Genomic DNA, 17,838 nt, shown 5'->3' on the forward strand with positions numbered 1-17,838 from the left:
TTGTGGTAATCCGCTACACAGCACTGAACGCTAATACAATCTCCGTGGTGGTGCTAGAATGAATAATACCGCCCACTGTTTCTTGCTCCTGCCTGGTGGACATTCATTGCCCAAGGCTAACCACAGTTAAGAGGCATTATTTTGTTTCTGATCAGTTTTCTATATTCCTTAGAGAGAAATAAAGTGCTGTTCTGATTGATTTCTGGCTATGAGTTTGGGCTTAAAATAAAGAATCTCTAGGAAGTCATTGAAGCAATCAACACATGGAAAATGGTGGCAAAAACACATTAGATTAACAGCTCATCTCCTTCAAGGATGCTATCAGAGAAAACAGCTGTAAACATGGCATAAATTCGATTCAAGTTAAGCACAGCAATCTAGTTCAGGCTATTGATCTTGTCCCTAATAAATTAGTGGGTGAATGCCTGGCTGGGCAGAACAAAGGTTGTTGAAAATTCCTCACCTGTAAACACTCTTGAGTGATTCCCAACACTGTTTTATCCAACCCGATTATATAAAAGAGCTTAGGAACTAATTCCCAGTTATCCAGGCAAAGGTTTGGTGTTAAAAGAAAGCAGTGCTTTTAACACCAATTAATGCATGGTTTATAGGGTCCCATATGGCGTATGCACTGATGGAAGAAATGCATGGATTAAAACGGAGATGAGATTAAATGAAAGGAATAAGTAAGCAATACCTTTGCTAAACGAAAGTGTGCAGGTACTTGTTTAAGCACCTTCTGGCAGGGACAAGATTTAAAACATATATATTTTGCTGGTTTATTTATTATAAAAATTAATTTGGTGAACTATCATGAGTTAAATGATCTGGTAAGTAAAAGAAAAAAATATTTCCTTGTCTACCCTGGATTCTTGTAGAAAATGGGCAAATGCTGCTGTAAATAAAAGAACAGTATATAAAGTTAGATGTACAACAGTACTTACTCTCCAAATGTGGCCTTCAGCAATTTATTGACTACTGAAAAAAACATATGACAGCACGAAGCCAGCAAGCCGCAGATAATAGACCATCTTGAAAGAGGATCCTTTTATTCTGCACACAGCAGTAGGTGATAAATGACTCTAATGTGAGTGCTTCCTTTTTTCTTCTCTTTTTTCCCCCCACAGCATATCTTGGATCAGAGACTAATAGCCCCCCAGGAGAAGATGTCTTGGCACTAGCCCTCCTCATCTGTGATAGCCGCGGTTATCCAACATCTGTCGGTAACTTCCAATAGGGATGGGCTGATAGCTTGTTGTTTGTCTACCCAAACACTTGGTATTTTCAGCTATAAAACAGGAGAAAGGAACATAATGTAATTTATTTCTGTAAATGGGAGAGGTTTTATGATCCTGGAGCCAGAGTTTAGCCAGAGGGCTTTGTAGTATTAACTATTTCTCTTAATATATACCCCAAACAATGATATTTGTCATAAAGGTTTCCTACAGTGAACAGGAAACTGATTTCTAAACCACCTCATGGCAAGGCTTATTTCAATCTTGGGCTTTGAAAAGAAGAAAGGGAAAACACATCAATTTCACAATTTCACAGTGACGTTACATCGTATGAAATTTCTAGTGTCCAGCGATGCTTGGTATGTGTGTAAGCATTTAATCCAAGCAGATTTTAATGTCAGTTTGAGAGAGCTGCCTAAAACTTTTCATCAGCCTGTGCAAGTTGGCCTGACTGAAAATGGGCACACCTCTTAATAGGCAGAAAGTAGGGCCACCATTCAAAGTTGTCACCATAGTAATGCAAGGACTCAATTCCCCCTTAAGAAAATATATAATCATAATTGTAACCTAGTCGTATGTGTTTGGTCATTTTTAACAGAAGACTTTCTGCCTCTTTAAGAACTTATGGTAAAATAAGGGGACGATTCCCCGAGATGCGCTGTGAGAGTTGTTTAGAGAGGAGCTGTGAAACCATTTTGAGAAATGGATTCAAGAGCCGTAATGAAGACAGATAGCAATTAAGGGCTCTTGAATCATTTAATAAAGAGAAGAGATTAAGGGCGGCTGGTCCTCCTAGGAAATCAGTGAAGAGCGGTGAGATAGTTAATTAGTGGCAACCACTATGTGCTTTCGTGGATGTGGGAAAGTGCTGCCCAGATTCATTTTGGGGAATGATGGGCTTTTGATTACTAGCAGCTGGGAGTGATGCCAGCAGCCAGCCATCGGCTGTCAGAGCCTAGAAGGGCCTCGTAGATGGAGAGTCAGGAAGACCATGTTTCTTCTGGGTGGTGCCCATTCACGGATTGGTCGACAGAGAGAGGAGAGGTCTGGCCTCTTCCTCCAACTCAGGGTGGCATGTATGGAAGGGTTAGCCCATCTTCAGAACTCCCCCTGGCTTGGCTGAGGATTCTGTAGATTCCTCATTGCAGAGACTATACTCAAAGGAGCAGCAAGACCTGGCTAATATTGACCAGTCGTATCCAGAAAAGTATGAATACGTTTGGATTCTGAGGTGCTTGACAAAGGGGAGCAAACCATAAGGTTTGATATGAAGAGTGTATATATAGGGAGACTCTCTCAAGATGAAGGACCCCAACGAGGACCCCAGAGAAGGGGAGAACCTGGTGCTAAGAGGTTTCCCAGCAGCATGGAAAACAGTGACGGCACACACACTAGATAAGGTTGAAATGTCTGAAACTCACATGACCGTATGTGCAAAGAAGGGGTTAAAGGGGTTCGCAGAAGTGGAATTCGCTGAGTGCATAGACCAGGGCCAGACAACACACTGTGGGCCTGGAGGATGCACCCTGTAGCAAAGCAGTAAAGAATACACCATGGAAATGGTCCTCGGGTGAGTAGGAGATCTGCAGAGCGTCTCTTCCGTAGGCCAGGGCTAATGGGAGGAGGTACAGTCACAAAACCAGGCTTACAGATAGCAATAGGGATGACTGGATTCTGAAACAATAGAGGCCAGTGGGTGGTACTTAATGGTCCACAGCCAGACGGATTAAATAATTATAATGACCAGCAAAGTTGGACCAGCAGCCAGGGGACTTGAACCCACAGAGGGTTATGGAGAGCGTTAATAAGATACCGCATCCCTACAGGCACCAGCAGGGGCTATGCCTCCATCTGTACAATCAATACAATTAAACAAGGAACGGTCAGGAGGCAGAGGACAGTTGCCCCAATAAAAAGTCATAATCCTTTGCCATTTTCCAGGTGAATCCAAGATTCAGGTGCAGAAACCGTTACCTGAAGGAGAGGTTCAATTATTGCAGCTCCCAGGAAAGCGTCATGATGTTCAGTCTCCAAGACCTTCTGGGATCTTTCCGTGGGAAACTGTGCACTGGGGAAGGAGGGAGAGCCAGATCTTCCACACCAAGTTGAGGAATCACCAAGTTGCCAGTGATTCCTCAAGAACTGAAGGGACCTTATGGAGTGGGGGCATCTCGAGGCCATTTAACGAATGGAGCCCAGATTCATGACCAGGTCACATTGGTTCCCACTGGGTCATATCCACCCGATGGTCCTTTCCCTGGTTCCCAAATTTACTTGGAAGTTGAAACAAGCTTCACGTCTGTTCCTTGACTTGTGGGGTGCCAGCTATTGCATTAAGGAAAGCCAAGTGGCAACCTCTAAAACTTTCTTCTCCCCATCAGAACAATACATCAAACACAGTATTATATCCCGGAGAGGGAAAGTCAAAAGTTACTGACATCACTGAAGACCTAAAAGCTACAGGTATAGTGAGCACCACCATATCTCCATTTACTGCAGCATAATGGCCTCTGCAGAGACCAGGCAGATACCAGAGCATGACAGTGAACTACTCTGAATGCAGTTAGCACCCCCATTGTGGTCTCTCAGCCAGATGGTGCGTTGGGTATGCAGACATCCATCTAGCAGATTCATTCTTTTCCATTCCTGTTGAAAAAGATCAGAAACAGTCTCATTCACTCAAAACGGACAAGAGTGCACATTTACAGTCTAGCCTCAGGACTGTGTTAATTCTCACACCTTCTGTCCTAACGGAAGAAGTCTAAAGAGAACTGTGACCCCATGAAATAGCACAGAGGTTCACCACCTCAATGACACGGTGCTGACTGAAAAGAAGCAACAAGTGGCTGGTCACAGGAGTGATGGTAAGATGATGAGCTCCAGAAGGGATCCGCTCCCTTATAAACGTGTTGGTTACTTGGGCGTGCCAGGATATCCCTGTAAAATGAAGACAAATGTCGCACAGGGTATCTCCCACCACAGAGAAACCAGCACAGCAGCTCATAGGCATCCAATAGCCACCTATTCCACACCAGGTAAAGCAATGAGGCCAGCAGAGGTGTACCATAGGGCAAGGGGATCTAGAATGGAGATTACAGAAGGAAGATGAGGAGCAGAGTTGCAACATTCAGAGGCTGCAGTTCTTGCCATTGACCTCCCTCTTGTCTACTTCCCTTAGGAAGAGAGACCCACCAGAATCCTGGAGCGCCTTTTCCAAAAATCAATACAGAACGTATCGGATGATTGTAATGGGTGGACTGTGGCCCTGAGCCATGCAGAGCCCCCTTTAGGAATGGAGCATTTATCTCCCCCCCTGTGTAGAATGCATCCAGAGGACAGCTCTCAGCTGCTGCCCATCTTCAGGGGCTGCCTTCTCTGCAGAAAGCTGCCTTCGCAGGGTGGCTCAGATCCAAATGACTGAAGGGCGTGCGGCTATGAGAAAGAGCACAGGCTCCCGCTTCAACTGGGAAGAGCTCTGGATTTATCGGTTTATTCCATCTCTAGGATCCTCCGTTGGATTGACTGAGGTGGCCATTATGACTGAATCACAGCTCAAACATCCCTCTTCTAAGACTTGTTCTTTCTCCTTGTTTCTCTACCCCCGCCCCAAACCAATAAGACCCCTCCTGCATGCTCATCTGTCTTAGAATCTGCTTTCCAGACCCCAGCTGCAACCCGTAGGCATTTGATGTGCTGGAGGAATCGGTCCAGCTCCGTAAATTTAGTGATGCATTCCCTACTCATTTCCAGTCTCATGTAATACCACCGTCTTCATAAAGCACAAAAATTAAGAAAATATGTTCAATCAAGAAATCCCCTAGGCTTTGGTTTGAGTGAATTAGAAAGGCTGGAAAGAATATAGAACTTGTCTCTATGTGGATAGATGCGCGTTCTCCTTATTTATCTTAAGCCAGTCGTTAAGCTAATGTTTTGCAGACCCTAAATTGTTAATCCCCTTGGTACAAGTTCTTTGTGATTCAGGCAGGTGCCTGTAAGTGAGAGATTCTGGGAACAAAATTGGTGGGAATAGTTAATTACATGAATTCAAAACTGAAGTTATGGTTTGTACACATTATATAGATCCACACCCCCCAAAGCAATTTTACTACACATGTAATTGTTTTAGAATAAACTTTTTCCGAAGAATACCATTATTTCAGTCCCAAGTTAATTTGTATAAATCAGGTAGACTGAAATGTAAGTTTTCATGCAAATTGGATTTTTATTTACTGCTGGAAATATTCCTTGTTATCCTGAAGACAAAACTTCAACTCTCCACAGGTTTAAATTTTTTGTTAAGTCCTAATATTTCTTTTTTTGATAATACACTTTACTACTGTTATTGCACAAAGTATGAGTGGGATCATTTATTTATTTTAATTCTTGAAATACAGTTCAATTTAGGGGCCAGCCCGGTGGCACAGTGGTTGTGTTTGCACGTTCCACTGTGGTGGCCTGGGGTTCAATGGTTTGGATCCCAGGTGCGGATCTCCACACCACTTATCAAGCCGTGCTGTGGTAGGCGTCCCACATAGAAAGTAGAGGAAGATGGGCACTGATGTTAGCTCAGGGCCAGTCTTCCTCAGCAAAAAGAGGAAGATTGGTGGTGGATGTTAGCTCAGGACTAATCTTCCTCATAAAAGAAAATACAGTTCAGTTTAGAAAGCATGGATTTAACACTGACTAAATAGAATTAACAAAACTGGCCTCTTACTTCAAAAATTGTGAGATGAGATGTTAGTCATATGGGAGTTTCAGATTTTGTATAATAAATGAATATCTTCTCATTTTCATCTAATCTCCAACTATTCAGATGAATTTGATCAAAAGTGGATTTTGGTTTGCATTATTGACAGCTCCATGGTGGAGCTGTCACAGTGGAAGAGAAATTGGAATTTTGTTTCCATTGTACTTTCTGACAGATGCTTGGAGTCAGAATCAAACACAGACCTCACGTTCTAGTGTTGTGCATGTTCATTATGACACAAAATTCCTTTGAGAGAAAGTGGTCTCTTCAACACTAGCTACAGAAGGTAGTTTATGCATCACAGCTTACACTGGTTTGATGTTGGGACCTTGAAGTTTCTATGCTTTATAGATATAAAAAATCACAATTCACAATTCAAATTTTTTCATTTGTTTTCAGAAATATCCATTTAAGCACTCACTTCCCACTCTCTTCCAATCTCTCCGAGAGATGTAATTAATGCAGATTAGTGGAGAAAATCTTTAAAAATGAGCCATTTTTTAAAAAATCATGAAAGGCAATCTTATATGTCATATGTTTTACTTCAATTTTAAATCGTAATACTTACATTGGCAGGAATGAAATAACATATGTGCACTTGTATATCGTTTTATTTCAGGGTGTTCAAATATGCTTAAAGTTACAATATGAGATATTTCCCTCAAGTCTCATACTGAATAATCCTGGGTCTATATTAATGCTGTTTCATGTGTAGTTTCTGCTGTCTCGTGCCTCAGTTTCAATCTTGCACTGATCACAAAATTTCTGAAACTTGTAAATTTCTGAGTCATGACTCCCCCCAAAATCTAAAATTGCAATGTTCTTGTTTAAAAAAATATGTAGCTCAACCACACACAAAAAAAAAGAAAGAAAAAGAAAGGCAAAAACAACAAGGATAACATCTTCCCTTACCCCCTGCCTCTTCCTGATGGCCACATGTCTATGCTCACCTTGGCAGCCAAACTTCAGCTGACAGTCTTCTCTTCCTTTTCTTAGTAAAACTTTCTGATCAGATTGGGGCCCCACACTCCAAAAACAAACTTTCCCAAAGCCCCCAGTGACCTACACTTTTATAAAGCTCATGGTCAAGTCTCTGCCGTCATCCTATCGGCTTATCAATAATATTTGACATAGTTGATAACTCTCTGCTTTGGTCAATGCTTTCTTCATGTGGCTTCCAGGAAAACACATGTCCTGGTTTTCTTTTGGACTTTTTTTTTTTCTTTTTTTTTAGATTTTATTTTTTTTCCTTTTTCTCCCCAAAGCCCCCCGGTACATAGTTGTGTATTCTTCGTTGTGGGTTCCTCTAGTTGTGGCATGTGGGACGCTGCCTCAGCGTGGTCTGACGAGCAGTGCTATGTCCGCGCCCAGGATTCGAACCGACGAAACACTGGGCCGCCTGCAGCGGAGCGCGCGAACTTAACCACTCGGCCACGGGGCCAGCCCCTCTTTTGGACTTTTAATGCAGAATGCCTCAAGTTCCTTCTTGGATTGCTGCTCTCTCATCTCCACTTCCTTGATGATCATATACAGTCTTGCGGTTTTGTTAGCATCTATACACTAATAATCCCCAGATTTACATTTCTGTTCCCTATCTTTTTCATGAAATTCAGACTTATGTAGCCAACTCAAATAGAGACCGGTTGCAGCTTCCCTAGAGGTTCGTAGACACTTGCCGTGACTTCATACGCCAGAGCTTAGATCCTGATTTACCAGCCTCTTCACTGGGTCTGCCCCATCCCGTTAGAGGTGATCACATCCTTCCATTCCCTCAGAGCGAAAACATTGAAACTATCCTGTCTTTTCTTTCCATTGCAGTGAATATCCAATCTAATATCAAATTTGGTTGACTCAATTTTTTAAATACATCCTGAACCTTCCTGCCATGCTCATTGCTACCACCTGACGCGAGCCAACATTTTCCGCTCCTGGATTGTTGCCATGGGCTCCAGGTGTTCTCTCTGCTTTTACCCCTGCACGCTTGCCATCTCTACTCAACACAGCAGCCAGAGTGAGGCAACAGTCACATAAGACACACCATGTCACTTCTGTGCTCAGAACTTTCCAATAACGCCATTTTCACTGAGAATGAAGGCAAAGCCCTGGTTTAGTCACAGGACCCTGAAAAATCTGATGCCCTTTTTCCACCCCGATCTTATCCTCTGCTCCTCTCCTCTTCCTGTCTAAGTTGGAGTTCGCCAGCCTCAGTGCTGTTCCTCAAATGGGAAGAGCATGCTCCTTGCACAGGACCTTTGCACTGGCTGCTCTCTGCCCTCCTCCGAGTTCCGTTTTTCTCGGTGAGTCCTAGCCGTTCCTTTTAACTTGCTTTATTTTTCTTCATGTCACTTATCACCTTCTAACATATGATACACTTTATTTATTTATTCTGCTTTTTGTCTATTTTCTTCCACTAGAATATGAGCCCTAGGAAGCAAGTGACTTTGCTGGTGTTGTTCTCTGTTGTATTGTAAGCACGCACAGTAGGCCTGATTCATCACAGGTGCTCAATCAATATTGAAAAATAGGACGAAAGATGGAGAGAAAGAAGGAAGGAAGGAAGAAAGGAAGGAAGGAGGGAAGGAAGGAAGGAGTGATTACTAATGATCCTTAAACATTTTAAAAATATGTTCTCTCTATGAAATATGTATTATTATAAACAGTGTTCAGAATGAAAATGATGTGTGTAAATTATATACTTCAGGTCACTTTTTCACTTAATATTAGCATCAGGAGAACAGAACATATAGAGAGGCTAATTTCAAACTGTGCAGTATTGTAGTCATTTAATTTGTTTGACCTACATAATGAGCAGAATGGGAAGTGTTCCAACCCCAATCCATTAAAAGCAGGTAGTTCATGCTAGATTATGAAGCATTCTTCCTGGTTTTATTCCTAAAGAAAAGTCTTCAGTGGCAGAAATGTCTAAGTTGGTATCAATGGCACATGATTAAGTCAAATCGGCTGAGGTAGGAAGATGATGAAAACTCTACAGAATAAGTGGACTTCACTTTCAAAGACCGTGCTTCTACGGGGAACCTATGCATCACTCCATATGGAAAGCTTCCATTTGATCAAGAATAACTAAATCGTAGATGTAAAATGAGTGTCTATCTGTAACTAATATGTTTTAAAATTTGCAAAATAACTGGTAGAATATTGACCTCAGACTTAGTCTCATAAAGACTCAAGACAGGAAATCATGTTCTTTTGGGTAAAGGACAGCCAGGCTGATAATGTAGAAACTGGACTCAGCTGTGGAGCTTGGGAGCAGCGCCCTGCTTGTCAGGTGTTACCCGTATCAGCCTGTGTCTGTCGGAAGGAAAATTTACGGTACTCAATAAACATCATAAAGCTTACTCAAAAATTTTAGAACTAGAAAAAGACAGGAAAGATATTGCTAAATCAGTCAATATCCTCCTTATATCAGCTGTAAGAGGTCAATCTGATTTTTGCATGTACTCCATATTCCAATGAATCACCCTAAAATGCCATTTATTTAAGTGACTAGAAATTCACAAATGAAATATCAACTTCAAACCACTGAGTCAAATATTTTCAAATTTATTATGAAGCTTTTAAACAGAAAATTGTGTAACAGATCTCTCTGTAGCCACTACTGATGATTAAACAAATATGAATGTTCTACTATATTTGCTTCATATTTTTAAAATTTTTAGAGTGATATAAAACCTTCCAGACAGAGTTAAGCGTCAGCTCTTTGCATCAGTCTCACTTCCTCAGAGAGAACCCGCATGCTGAAATCGGTACATATTGTCCTGAATACACTACTGCCCTTTTATTGCCTATGTACGCGCCCATAAGCAACACTTTATGCAAGTGCATACATACCTACTACTTGTTTAAATAGAATCATAATATACATATATTTTTGCAACATCATTCTCCCCCTCAATACTACGTACGTGAAGTTGATTCCTGTGTAAGTAGATGAATAGATTTGGTTAATTCTAACTTATAATGTTTGTATAAAAATATCACAATTTCTTCTATCCCCCCACTAAAGGATCATAATCTCATTTCAAATTTTTCCTATTACAAAGAAACCTAAAGTGCCATCATCACACAGTTCTCTTATGCCCATATAAAAATGTTATCTAGAAATCGAAAATTTTCCAGGAACAGCTAAGTGGATTTGCTACAACATCCCATTTTAATGGGGTTGCAGAATTGCCTCTCCGTGGCGATTTTACAAAGTCTCATCACCACCAGCAACTTTTAAGAGTTCCTTTTCCCTGTTCATTTGAGCTAACTCTCTCTCTGTCAGATATTCTTTATTGCAAATCTGATTAATAAGAAATGGAATCTCAGTTTCTTAATTTGCATTTCTTTGATTACCAGTGTGGTTTTAATTCCCACCGACTCACGGGGGCCAGCTGTACAACTGAGGGTTGTTGGAATTCTAGCTTTCATATCTTCACAGTAAATCTGCGCATGTCACCCCAAGACTATCAGTCTTCTGCACCATTGACATTCTATGGTTACTGCTTCTAATATCAATTTTAATTCTGCTTTTGCACCTTTAGTTTTCTTATCCTTTTCTTCATAAACAGTTTGCACTGACTTGACTTGGTTCTCTATGCTATCTACCTCATTTCTGGTACAATTATCCTCTTTCAAAGTGCCGAAGGGCTGGTGGATGCCCGTAGCCACTAGCAGATGCCTGGCATCCTTCATCTAAGATTCGTAGTATGATGATGTTCTTCCCTTCAGCTTCTCTTGTCACTTCTCTAAGAGGAGAATATTACCTTCTTATTCTGAAGCCATCTGTAGTCCTTCCTTTGTCTCAAACAGGGAAGGAAAGAACGTTCTCCTAACCTAAAGAATCCCATTCTCATGCCTCTTCCTTTAGGAGCCCTATGCTCTTATTGGTTCTACATCTTAGGAGCAGAATGGGCAGATCTCCAGTAATCGGAGGAGGTCATCAAGACGACATGACCACCAGTTGACACACCAGCTGGAACCAGGCAATCAGAGGCTCTTCATGCCCTCCCTTGTCCTGGGAATGTAGGTTCTGCTCACAGTTCCCAGGTTGGGAGCTGTTTTCAGGGACACGGCCTTGAGAGAGCAATGTGTTGTGGAGAGCTTCTGACTAGCATATATGACTGAACCCAGTTAAGACCTCTATATAAACTTTAAAGAATCTGTGTAGATCTACTCATCTTGTGGCCACCCAATACAAGCCTTGTAAGTAAGTTCCTCTGCTCATTCCACCTGCCACCTACCAATCTGGAGCGGTCTGCCTCTTTCTTCATCTCTCCTTGCCCTCTGCGTACAGGGGCCAGTTTGTGAACCAACACCGGTTTAGCTAACAGTTCTAATCAATGACCTGGAACAAAAGTAGGCATTGCCTGAATGCCTCCTAACATGTGGGAGGGAAATGAAAGACACAGGGTGCCTCAAATAAACCCCTGTGGAACACAGAGATAGCTGGCAAACTTCTACGGGATGAAAGTCTAGTATTTCCACATTAGAAATATGCATTAAAGGAAAATGAATCCCTAATCTGCCTCCCCCTGCCATATTGTATCAGATCTATCTCTGCTCATTACGGTGGAATTCAGGAATATGAGCAATACCGAGCACTATGCGAGTCTAATGTGAGGCTACTAGTGCTCTTGTTAATTTTCTTTTCTTTGACTCTTCATGAGAATTGGTATTGGGGATGGAATAAAAAACAGACTCAACCAGCTAGGCTCCATCTGAACCCCAGAGCAAAAGTTTGGGCATTACTAGGAGCAATAACATCAACCTACCCTGTGAAAGATGCTAAATTATTGCTGAAAGAGATAAGCATCTGCACAAAGAGAAATCATAATATGGTGGGTAAGCACACAGATGCTGAATACGTCCTGCCTGTGTGCCAACCCCAGCCCCTCTTACCAGCCTTGTGTCACTGAGCGTGTTACTTAACCCGTCCATGACTTTGTTTCTTCTCCTAAGTAAATGGGAAAGTATTAATACTTACCTCAGGAGATTATTATGAGCATATATAAACATGATATGTTATATGTATCTCAGTAATTTTGTAAGAGGAATATCCATGTGCACTTCTGAGATGTTCCTTACAATTAAATGTGTCCCATGCATGCCATTCCTGATAAGTTTGGATCATTGACATCGTGTGCAAGTGTATTCGTTTTCTGATTCCCATTTTTTACCTTTGTTGCCTATTTTATTCCCATTCATATAGAAGAATCGGGCTTTTGACTTTCACTAAGGCCCTGAAGTCTCTGGATGCACCATGATTTGTCATGACCTAATGCGTTTACCCAAGTTAACATCTTACCCTGAGGTCTGGCACTGTCATGCTTTGCGCCTAAATAGCCCCTTTTTGCCCTTGGAGATTAGGGGTGACTCAGGAGTCACCTCCTCCAGGAAGCCTTTTCTGAAATTCAAGATTAACTTAGGTGTGTCGCCTATTTGTTTTCATAGCATATTGTTCCTCTCACCGTTATAACAGCATATGCTTTATTTTTTGTTGATACTTTGGCTGTCTCTGCAAATAGTCAATAATCTCTTACTGGGGAGATTTCACACCTTTACTCTCTTGGATTATAGTTTTCAACACAGTGTCTGGTGCATAGTAAAAGCACAACTTATGTTTGTATAAAAAATTGAATAAATGGCTGACTCGCACTCAAAGAGTAACCTAAAGTTTTACTGGGAACATTTATGTGTGTACTATACATATAGGAATTATCTTCAAGTTTAATAATCTAAATTCTCGTGTATATTTGTGTGTGAGGTACACTCAGGCCAGCAAATTGCTCAGTTCTTCTATAAATAGGTGGGCCTTCTGCTTCGATCAACCTTCTGCCACCTTCAAAGTATTAATACCACTATTTAAGAATAATACACTAACATAAATTTATTCTGATTTCATCTCTGCCTGATCAACCTGATGCCTATCCCAGATTCCAGCAGCCAGGTGTAACTTTATACCTAATACATACAGTTTTTCTTCTAGTCTAGGAATAACTAAAGAGAGTCCATTCCAAGAGATACACTTTGGTGCCTTTGAAAAAGGTGTCTTTTTTTAATTGGTTGAAAATGATTAAATTTAAATTTATATTCAAGTCCAGCAAAGAAGAATATTGATGATGAAAGAAAAAAAAAAAACTGGGTGGTACGATGGAGACCAGACCCTCACCCTCCGTCTTCAAAAAGCTACTCTACGAGCACGGCAGTTCTCATGAAAGGGTTTTCTTTCCAACATCATTTGGCACAAAAATTCTGACTTGGAACCTAAGAATTGCTATGGTTTTCAATCATTGTTCATGTTTTGGTCATTGTTCGGGTGCATTCTTGGTAAGCATAGTAATTGAACTATTTATGGAATATTTCATTTCAGTCATGTCCCCTCTACTTAATTCCGAAGGGCTTTGTGCAAATTTGTATCGCAATAGATTATTCAATCCCTGGAATTACATTTAGTCTTAAATAGCCTTCAAAGATTTCACGCTAATGAGTTTTGTTCTTAGCTTTGAAGACCCATATTAAGAAGTCTCACTGCAACCCTGGTTAATGGAGCAAGGTCACCTGAGACAACAGAAAAAGTTTTATGAAAAAAAAAGTTGAGGGGCTGGCCTGGTGGTCTAGTGGTTAAGTTCGGCGTGCTCCACTTCAGGGGCCTGGGTTCACAGGTTCGATTCTCAGGTGCAGACCTACACCATTTGTTACTCATGCTGTGACAGAGACCCATGTGTGAAATAGAGGAAGATTAGCACAGATGTTAGCTCAGGGTGAATCTTCTTCAGGAAAAAAAAAAGTTGAGAGAAAATAATAAATTCTGGTCTCAGCTCTGTCATGATAAAAATGTTGGACTTAAGCCTTTTCTGCTAAGATCTCAGTTTGCCTTTTATAAAACAAAGATAATACTCAGAAAATCTTCCTACCTGGCAACCATTTGGATCAAGTGAGAAAATATGTGAGAAGACATTTCATAAGTATAAATCACTATTCAGATATGTTATAATTGTATTTCTGTTACTATTGCTTCAAGAGCCCATTGGTAACATAAAGCCCATATTTAGAACTTATCATTCGTCAAGTTTTGGACTGGGTGACTATTCTCTCTCTCTTTTTTTGCCTATAGTATACCATTTTTTGGCTGAGAGGTATGAGGTATGTTTGTTTTGGTTACTATTAGTACTGCAGTTGTATTTTGTGAACAGTTATTCCTGCGAGTCTGAATTCCAGGCATTATCAATAAACCTGAAAAATCACAAAATAGGGTTTAATCAATGAACCTACAAAAAAAGGAAATAACCTCCAAAAGATGAATTAAACTGACTCACTTAAAATTATACTTAGAAAAAGTAATGAAAATATGCTTATTTAAGTGTATGGCTTATATCAGCTCTCACTTCTGTATAATGGTACTATATCCCAAGGAAAATTATGAAAGACACCATTCATAAAACAATTGTCACAGTTTTTACACACTTTGTTGAAATGCCTTTACCACCTAACACACTTATAATCAATTAAGTTTTGCATTTCATAAATTCTATTCAGTAAAAAATCATATATTAGAAAAAAATTTTTCATTTTATGTTCAATAAAAGGAGACAGAGTCATAAACTCTGCCTCACAAGAGAAAATGGTTGACCTAGATTTTCTTCTTTGTTTGTTTGTTTGCTTTTTGTCTGTGTTCCCCAACCTACCAAGTAGTGCTTATTTGCATATATATCACTCCTGTGTTAAATTTGTTAATTCAAACATTTTTAAAATTCAAATATACTTAAACCTGTGTTTGAGGAAATGAATGAATATCTTTTCGTTTTGAAATTTTGAAAGTGAGAGTTTTTGCCTGATTTTAATTTATCTTTCTCCTTCCTCTCTCTTCTTACACACACACGGCTCACATTATTATTTTTTAAGATAATCTGTTTTAATTGAATAAATATATTTTTGCAGACTTCTGTGCTGTATAGACTATCCAAAGATAATGAAATTTAGAAAATATATATAAATCTTGCTGATCAGAGAAAGAAAGGAGAAAAGGAGAGAAAGAAGAAAGAACAGATACTCTCCCCTCAAGAAAAGCAGAGTGAAGGTGAGAACACAAGGTCACATGAAGGGTGAATGAGAAGGGAGGGTGAGAGAGAAAACATCACCCAGAGGGACGTACGGCAGCCGCATTAGGAGGAAAGATAAGATTCTGCAACCCCAGCTTCTTTAGTTCAATGAAAGCCATCAAGCGTGTGGTCCCTCCAGCTTAAAGGGAGTCCTGGAAGCTAGAAGACAATGGAGCAATGTCTTCAAAATGTAAGAGGGGATGATTTTCCAATTCAGATTTTTACCCGCCAAAACATCGATCAATTGCATGGGTAGACTAACTATATGTTAAGATATGATAGATCTCAAAAACGTATCTCCTGTGGACCCCTTTCTCAGGAAATGACTGAGAGCCATGTTCCAACCAGTGGGGGTGGGAGCCATAAGGAGGAGGACAGGGTCCTGGAAACTGAAAACCCAATACAGGAAAAAAGCTCTGAGGATGTCTGAGTGGCCAGCCTGGAGATTAGCCGGTCTAGACGGGAAGGGGTCTCCTGGGGGCGCAGGAAGGATGCATGGCAGCGGGAAAGGAACAGAGAGATGGACACCTGCTGTGTTTGGCTACACCTAGAAGAGAATTCAGAGGGATTTTTCTGTGGAGAGTTTGGAAGAGAGGCTGGTAGGCGGAGAGGGAAGAAAGGAACAAAATTTATTAACTCCAGGAAAAATAAAAGGTGCCCAGAAAAGGAAATGTAATCACAGCTTAGCTTGGCTAAGTGGTGAAAAAGAGTAAAATTGACCAAATCAGCTCAAATGAGTGTTGGTTTTAGCTAATGCTGTCTTACCCTGTATTAGACTGATACAGATGAGACCGGGGGAGTGAGGTGGTGTAAGGCAAATCTGTCTTTTCCACAGTAAAAATATCAGTTGAAAATGTTCATTAGTGTTTGATTGATAAATGAAATGGTACACGGAGACAAATAACAGAAAGACATGCTGAAAAAGTAAAGTGTCCTTGTCTGATGGGAGATGGACTGAGGTGCGCTGGGTACCCAGTGTGACCTTGGTGATGCTGTTCACCTCTTTAAACTACTCTGTCTTCATTCCCTAGGGCGGCCGTAACAGAGCACCGGAGGCTGGGGCTTCAACAGCAGACATTAGTTGTCCTGTTCTCTGGAGGCTGAAAGTCAGAGATCCAGGTGTGGGCAGAGCTGGTTCCTCCAGAGGCCTCTCTTCTTGGTGTGCAGACACCGTCTTCTCCCTGTGTCCTCACATGGTCATCCCTCTGCTTGTGTCCCTGTCTTGATCTCTTCCTGTTAGGACACCAGTCATATGTGATTAGGGCCCCACCCTGATGACCTCATTTTACTCTAATCACCATTTTAAAGGCCCTTCTCCAAATACAGTCACATTCTGAGGTCCCGGGACTTAGGACTCCAACATGTGAATTTTGGGAGGACACAATTCAGCCCATAACATATGCCTATGTATAACTTTAATACAAATAAAAATAAGAATACTAATTAAAGTAGGTGCACAGCAAGTGTATGTGTTTACCAAAAACACATCAAATTACACTCAAGTGCATGTGTTGCATTGTAGGCAAATCAAACCTCAATAAAACTGATTTTATTTATTTATTTATTTTTCCTTTCTCTCCCTAAAGCCCCCCAGTACATGGTTGTATATTCTTAGTTGTGGGTCCTTCCAGTCGTGGAATGTGGGACGCCGCCCCAGCATGGTTCGATGAGCAGTGCCATGTCCGCGCCCAGGACCCTGAACCAATGAAACACTGGGCTGCCTGCAGTGGAGCACGCGAACTTAACCGCTCAGCCACAGGGCCAGCCCCTCCATAAAATTGATTTTAAAAGTATGTGCCCAGGAGAATTTTATTTGAACTCAGTATTATTTAAGTAATTTTGACAATATCTCTTCTCTGGGTTGTCATTGTTTAAATTACCTAGAGTAAGAAAAGATAAATTATATATTCCCGGCTAAATAACTGAGATTCTTAGGACCCTGTTTGCCCTTTTCCTTCATGCTTATTTATCACACGCACACACGCTCACATGTATGTTCTGAGCAGGAATGAGGGAGAGAGTGATCTGGAATCTGTCAGTTGGCAGGTCCATCCCCAAGGAGGGGAGGCAGAGATGGAGAGAAGAGTGCAGGCTGCTCGGGTGGAGGAGCACAGGGTGCAGCACTGCCTCGGTGAGACCCATCAATTACGTCCCCTCATACCATCGCCATTAGTCCCTGTCAATTCTCTCCCAAATGACTTTCAGGAAAAATAAGACGTCCCGGCTTCTCCCTCTAGGTCAAGCATCAGTGATTGAGGTCACAACGGTTGTTGATTCTGTGCAGTGTCCTTTTCATATTTCCTGTTTTCTCACTTCACTCTTGGAATCATAACCTAAAGCGTAAACTCTGTGCAGTCCCCTGTGGACTGCCACCTGGATAACCCAGGACGGCCATGTGGTGTTAAAAATAGGCCAGGCTTCACTTACAAAAACGTGCCTGAGCAATGCCGATAGCCCAAAGTCAGGGAAAGGCATAAACACGGACACCAAAGATCAGCTCCAACGCCGACAGGCCCTGCAGCATCTGCACGGCTTTCTGTTTTCCACCAGAAAGTGACTAATGAAATAGTTTGGGGCTACAAGCTCTCACAGTCACAGGGAGAACAAATGTCACAGCTTTCTCGTTCTGGCTTAGTCATATTGAGTGAACTTGACCTGGCCTACCAACCTTATTAAAAAAACTATATATATGTTATAGGTAGAGTGCAAGTCACAGAGTGTGTTCACTGAGCTGCCTCTGAGGCTGGTCTTTGTG

Source organism: Equus przewalskii, chromosome 30 (assembly GCF_037783145.1).
Source record: "Equus przewalskii isolate Varuska chromosome 30, EquPr2, whole genome shotgun sequence".
Taxonomy (NCBI): Eukaryota; Metazoa; Chordata; class Mammalia; order Perissodactyla; family Equidae; genus Equus; species Equus przewalskii.